This window comes from Terrapene carolina, unplaced genomic scaffold, assembly GCF_002925995.2.
Source record: "Terrapene carolina triunguis isolate 2854851 unplaced genomic scaffold, T_m_triunguis-2.0 Scaffold67, whole genome shotgun sequence".
In the NCBI taxonomy this organism is placed as follows: Eukaryota; Metazoa; Chordata; order Testudines; family Emydidae; genus Terrapene; species Terrapene triunguis.
Genome location: NW_020664418.1, coordinates 33,078,706 through 33,086,037, shown reverse-complemented (window position 1 = coordinate 33,086,037; position 7,332 = coordinate 33,078,706).

Here is a 7,332-nt window from a genome sequence, read left to right as displayed (position 1 = left end):
GTTTATGTATTGTTTCATAATTTATTTAAATCATGTATGTCCTCAATATTTTTTACAAATATACTATTTATAAGTATTAATAATATATTTGGTTTGTGTTTTATGCCTTTGTGAAAATGTTGTGATTAACTGATTAGATCATATCAAAGCACATTACCAGCTGCCTTTATTCTATGGCGATGAACACTATAGAAATGCTGTTAAAAATTAAATAAGTGCATTCTAGTAGATGGAAGATGCTGGTTTTCTAGTGAAAGAAAAAAAGGTCTGATTTTTTTCAGTAATATTGAGTATCCTTGGTTCCCATCAAAATCAATGGGAACTGTGGGCAACTTGCACATTTGAAAATCAGGCAGAAGTTTGGATGCAGCTCTTCAAGGTTACGGAGGATACTTTTTCAACCTTTTGGAATTTCTCAGGCAGCCACCCAAAATACGAGTTGCTCTTCTTCCAAAATGCATATACAAAACTGTTATATTAGATATGTTTCAAAGTGCTTTTTCATTTATATTCGCTTTTGTTATATTTAACAATGGGCTTCTTAGTGTCTTACCTACCTTCAAAGCAAACAATTAATAGGACTCCCCTCCTCAATGGGCAGGAAGTATAGCTATCCCTCCATCACCCACCAGAATCCATAAACTAAGGTCAAGCAAATTCCTGGTAAGGAACATGAACCTTGCACTGAAGGTCAGCAAACTCGCACTCTAATAATCACCTAAGTTCCACAGCTGAGAAGCTTTCTGCCTCTGTTATCAAGTGCAAAACTGGGCACAGTCACCCAGAATGCCTCAGCTAATCTTAGTCATCATCACAATGCACAGAGAGAGGGGCTTTCTCTCCGCTTGGACCGAAACCTAGTGTGACAAAGTTCCTCCTCTATCTTGGTGGGTCCTGCGCTTATTGGCGGATTTTCTTGCCTCAGAGATTCACCATGTGGGTTGGGGAACAGCCCAGAGACCTTCCCCTCTGGAAGAACCCACAGTCCAGGTCAATTGGGAGGTTTGGGGGGAACCCGGGCCCGCCCTCTACTCCGGGTTCCAGCCCAGGGCCCTGTGGAATGCAGCTGTCTATAGTGCCTCCTGTAACAGCTGCATGACAGCTACAACTCCCTGGGCTACTTCCCCATGGCCTCCTCCAAACACCTTCCTTATTCTCACCACAGGACCTTCCTCCTGGTGTCTGAAAACGCTTGTGCTCCTCAGTCCTCCAGCAGCACACTCTCAGCTCCTTGCGCCTTTTGCTCCCAGCTTCTCACACTCGCACCACAAACTGAAGTGAGCTCCTTTTAAACCCAGGTGCCCTGATTGATTCTAGCAGCTTCTTCTTAATTGGCTCCAGGTGTCCTAATTAGCCTGCTTGCCTTAACTGGTTCTAGCAGGTTCCTAATTACTCTAGTGCAGCCCCTGCTCTGGTCACTCAGGGAACAGAAAACTACTCATCCAGTGACCAGTATATTTGCCCTCTACCAGACTCCTGTACTCCACTGGTCTGGGTCTGTCACACTAGTTAGAAATTATTTGGCTCCTAACACCACGTATAGGGTAGGGAGTAGCAGAGGAGCTTGAAGAGAAGGAAAGGATGTTGTCTCCCACAAACCACAGCTCTCAATCCTGGAGCTGACCATCTACCCTACTGGGGCTAGGTGTCGCCTCTGAATCCTTCCCACACCATCAGACATTACTTACAGCACAAACAAGGTTCTGCCATCCCTGACTGTCATGCTGTTTGCTGGAATAGCTACCTTGTTATGTTTCTGTAACTTAACTTTTTTATGAGGCTAGATTGTTGGCCTATCACTCAAGCCCCAATGTGGAGGACCAGTGGACTGCCTTTCATCTGGTATCTACCCTTTGGCCTGTTCAGTTCAGGTCAGACTGGTAGTTAAAACTTCTGCTGCAATAGTGGTTAGGGTCATTGGGACACCCAAGCCTTCCCATTGTATCAAGGTGCAGTCTCCAGGGATGTATCCCATAGTCTGTAAGAACTCATTTTCCCAACCTCATGAGACTGTCTGCTTGAAGAACATAAGAATGGCCATACTGGGTCAGACCAAAGGTCCATCCAGCCCAGTATCCTGTCTGCCAACAGTGGCCAATGCCAGGTGCCCAGAGGGTAATGATCAAGTGACCTCTCTCCTGTCATCCATCTCCACCCTCTGACAAACAGAGGCTAGGGATACCATTCCTTACCCACCCTGGCTAATAGCCATTAATGGACTTAACCGCCATGAATTTATCTAGTTCTCTTTTAAACCCTGTTATAGTCCTCGCCTTCACAACCTCCTCAGGCAAGGAGTTCCACAAGTTGACTGCACTGTGTGAAGAACTTCCTTTTATTTGTTTTAAACCTGCTGCCTATTAATTTCATTTGGTGGCCCCTAGTTCTTATATTATGGGAACAAGTAAATAACTTTTCCTTATTCACTTTCTCCACACCACTCATGATTTTATATACCTCTATCATATCCCCCCTTAGTCTTCTCTTTTCCAAGCTGAAAAGTCCTAGCCTCTTTAATCTCTCCTCATATGGGACCCGTTCCAAACCCCTAATCATTTTAGTTGCCCTTCTCTGAACCTTTTCTAATGCCAGTATATCTTTTTTGAGATGAGGAGACCACATCTGTATGCAGTATTCAAGATGTGGGCGTACCATGGATTTATATAAGGGCAATAAGATATTCTCCGTCTTCTTCTTTATCCCTTTTTGAATGATTCCGAACTTCTTGTTTGCTTTTTTGACTGCTGCTGCATACTGCGTGGACGTCTTCAGAGAACTATCCATGATGACTCCAAGATCTCTTTCCTGATTAGTTGTAGCTAAATTAGCCCCCATCATATTGTATGTATAGTTGGGGTTATTTTTTCCAGTGTGCATTACTTTACATTTATCCACATTAAATTTCATTTGCTATTTTGTTGCCCAATCACTTAGTTTTGTGAGATCGTTTTGAAGTTCTTCACAGTCTGCTGTGGTCTTAACTGTCTTGAGCGGTTTAGTATCATCTGCAAACTTTGCCACCTCACTGTTTACCCCTTTCTCCAGATCATTTATGAATATGTTGAATAGGATTGGTCCTAGGACTGACCCTTGGGGAACTAGTTACCCCTCTCCATTCTGAAAATGTACCATTTATTCCTACACTTTGTTCCCTGTCTTTTAACCAGTTCTCAATCCATGAAAGGATCTTCTCTCTTATCCCATGACAACTTAATTTACGTAAGAGCCTTTGGTGAGGGACCTTGTCAAAGGCTTTCTGGAAATCTAAGTACATTATATCCACTGGATCCCCCTTGTCCACATGTTTGTTGACCCCTTCAAAGAACTCTAATAGATTAGTAAGACGTGATTTCCCTTTACAGAAACCATGTTGACTTTTGCCCAACAATTTATGTTCTTCTATGTGTCTGACAATTATATTCTTTACGATTGTTTCAACTAATTTGCCTGGTACTGACGTTAGACTTACCGGTCTGTAATTGCCGGGATCACCTCTAGAGCCCCTTTTAAAAATTGGCGTTACATTAGCTATCTTCCAGTCATTGGGTACAGATGCTGATTTAAAGGACAGGTTTCAAACCATAGTTAATAGTTCCACAATTTCACATTTGAGTTCTTTCAGAACTCTTGGGTGAATGCCATCTGGTCCCGGTGACTTGTTACTGTTAAGTTTATCAATTAATTCCAAAACCTCCTCTAGTGACACAATTCCTCACATTTTTCACCTACAAAGGACAGCTCAGGTTTGGGAATCTCCCTAACTTCCTCAGCCGTGAAGACTGAAGCAAAGAATTAATTTAGTTTCTCCACAATGACTTTATCGTCTTTAAGTGCTCCTTTTGTATCTTGATCGTCCAGGGGCCCCACTGGTTGTTTAGCAGGCTTCCTGCTTTTGATGTACTTAAAAAACATTTTGTTGTTATCTTTTGAGTTTTTGGCTAGCTGTTCTTCAAACTCCTTTTTGGCTTTTCTTATTACATTTTTCACTTAATTTAGCAGTGTTTATGCTCCTTTCTATTTACCTCACTAGAATTTGACTTCCACTTTTTAAAAGATGCCTTTTTATCTCTCACTGCTTCTTTTACATGGTTGTTAAGCCACGGTGGCTCTTTTTTAGTTCTTTTACTGTATTTTTAAATTTGGGGTATACATTTAAGTTGGGCCTCTATTATGGTGTCTTTGAAAAGTGTCCATGCAGCTTGCAGGATTTCACTCTAGTCACTTTGCCTTTTAATTTCTGTTTAACTAACCTCCTCATTTTTGCGTAGTTCCCCTTTCTGAAATTAAATGCCAGAAGCAGAAGAACACATTTTCCTCTAAACCCCGTGGTATCCCTAGTCACCAGAGACAGATTCTGGGGGGTACCTCTTGCCCCTACTTGTTAAAAGGAATAGGAAAAATCCTTTCTCTTGGTTGCATTTTTGTGTTTGCTGCTAGATGGAGGAAGAGAATCATATCTCTGACATTGGACACTTTTAAGAGCAGGTTAGACAAACACTTCTCAGGGATGATCTAGATAATACTTAGTCTTGCCTTGAGTGCAGGGGACTGGACTAGCTGACCTCTCGAGGTCCCTTCCAGTGCTACAATTTTAGGAGTCTATGATTAAATCCCCTCCTCCTCTCCCTTTAGGGTCTCTGGAAAAGACTTCATGGAGAAGGATGTGTCAGTGAGCTGGGGAATAATCTATTTCCCTATTCATGGTCAAATGTTGAAACTAACTTTCATGTAATCTCACTTGTCTTGTACATGCTTTAAAGAACATTATCTTGCCATCATCCCAGTCAGAAAGCATATATTGTAGTTGTGTTTTATAATAAGATACAAAAGCCAAATTATATAAATGTTTTATCTAAGTTGTGTTTTATGTGCCTCATATATCATGGAAAGTGTGGTGTTAATGTGGAATTAGAAAGGGACCCAAATGGAATGCTTTCCAACTATGGGTAAATTCTTATCCAGATCTGAATGTTTCAGTTCTAGTTCATTTCTGTAGAAAACTGTAGTTAGATTGTTGAGTACTGCTATGTGAATGTTATGAATAATGGCCCTAGATAGCATGCTAAGCCAGATGGTATACCACATTAATGAAGCCTAGAAGAGCCCTAGATGCCATAATGTTGCTCTAATACATCAAAATATAGGGTGTACGTCAATATATATATATAGTGGGGTTAGGATTTCACCCATATCCTATAGCAGCGTTCCTTAAGTGGATGATCAAGACTCCACTAACTGCACCACTATAATATATAATTATAATGGTTATGTAGAGAGCTGAAGTGTGTTGTGGTTTGTAAAAAATATTGACTTTGGAAGGAATGAAAATATTTCAAGCAAGAGAGATCATGTAGAGAATACAATCTCAGAAATAATTGCATATATTAGATGAGATGATGAAAGTATACAAGTGACTGATTATAATACCAAAGTGTTAATTTCTTATTAAATACTTTTTGTTATTCATGGAATTACCTGCATAGTAATTTTTACGTTAAAATCCAACTGTTTATTAATGGTTCCTCCAGGCTGTTACTAAGTTAAACTAGGCATTAATAACATAATACAAATAGTTTGATATCATTAAATATGCCTACTAATTACAATTTTTGAGATCAGTCTGTCAGTCAGTAATTCTAATTTTTTTAAAAATTGCTTCTCAGTCCTGAGAGGGAAAGCAGGAGTAAATATTTTACACATAACAGGTCTAATGAAATGCCTGTAGATAATTCTGCATTCCCATCTTGTGGGATGGTTCCAAATCAAATATCTGAATGGCATTTTCTTTCCAACAAAGAATATTTCTCAGTATCCATGCATTCTTTTGGTATAATAAATCCTGTATTTTGTCATAATTAGCTAAGATATATTATTTTCATTCAAGAGAGACTAAAAGATGCACTGGATAAAATGCAGCAATGCCCTAATGAACAATCCTTGCCCTTCAGTCCCTCATAAATATAGTATAGTATTTGTACCTTTGCAATCTTCTTGCTCACAGCCATCAGGAACAGGGCCGGCTCCAGGGTTTTGGCCGCCCCAAGCAGCCAAACAAAAAACAAACAAACAAAAAAGCCGCGATCGCAATCGCGATCTGCAGCGGCGATTCAGCGGGAGGTCCTTCGCTCCGAGCAGGAGTGAGGGACCGTCTGCCGAATTGCCGCCGAACAGCTGGACGTGCCGCCCCTCTCTGAAGTGGCCGCCCCAAGCACCTGCTTGGTAAACTGGTGCCTGGAGCCGGCCCTGATCAGGAAGAATATGCCTTGTGTTCCCTTCCTTTATATGGCAGAGGTTTTGTTTTCTAATTCACTGCCTTAAATGCCATATCTTCTAGAATGGAGATGCTAAACGTCAGCATGTCTGACATTATTTCAGATAAATTATATTTATCAATCTGTTTTGGATTTGTAGGGGCCTGCACTGCAATGCTATAGTCCTTATCAATATGAAATTAATATCCTAAGGGAGTTCTAAAAACTCATAAAAACTCTAAAACTCTAAAAACTAATAACAATAAAAAGACTTAATCTCTACACTTTACTGCCTGCCTGAAAGACTGTAAATCTACAATTTTCAGCTTCTCAGTCTGTTTTCAAGAATTTAAAACCTAACAGAGTATTATCTTTTACAATCGGCATTTCCAACATAATCACTCTATTGCCAATTAGATTTATTTTTGTATCCAGCAACTGCAGTGTAGTGACTGTATTCTTCATCCAAAGCTCAGTATTGGGAGTCTGACTCCCTTATTAGTCCATCTCCTGCTCAAGATGTCTAATAAAAGCACTGTTCCGTTTTTAACGTCCAGAGATTAAATGACGGTCAATAATCTCTCCATAATAATAATCTCTTTTGCCAATCTCTAGTAATTGGTGCTAATCCCGTCTCAAAGTTCAGACACAAAGAAGATGGGGCCATGTTATTTATCTGCCAGTTAGGGAGTCAAAGATAGTGAAGTATTCATGGCCTGATCCCATACAGATCATAATCTAAATTCCTCCTGGGGTTTTTGAAGTCTGGTTAAACTTCACGCTCTAGTGCTTCTGTTGTCCACATTTCAGAAGACATAAATAACTACCCAGATAAGTAACTTTGAGAAAATACATGCTTGTATATTGCATTAAATCAAAAATTAAAGTCAAGTCCTGGCGCTCAGACTCAAGCTCTCAGTTAAAGTACTGGGTCATGTTGTTTTGAATATTAGACTACATATTTAACTGTAAATCTCTGATCAGGTTGTGTACATTCTGTTATGGTATTTAATCTGATTCCAACTATTGGGGCTGTGTATGGACTTTCTGTCTGATTTGAGTACGGCTGTAGAATGTGACA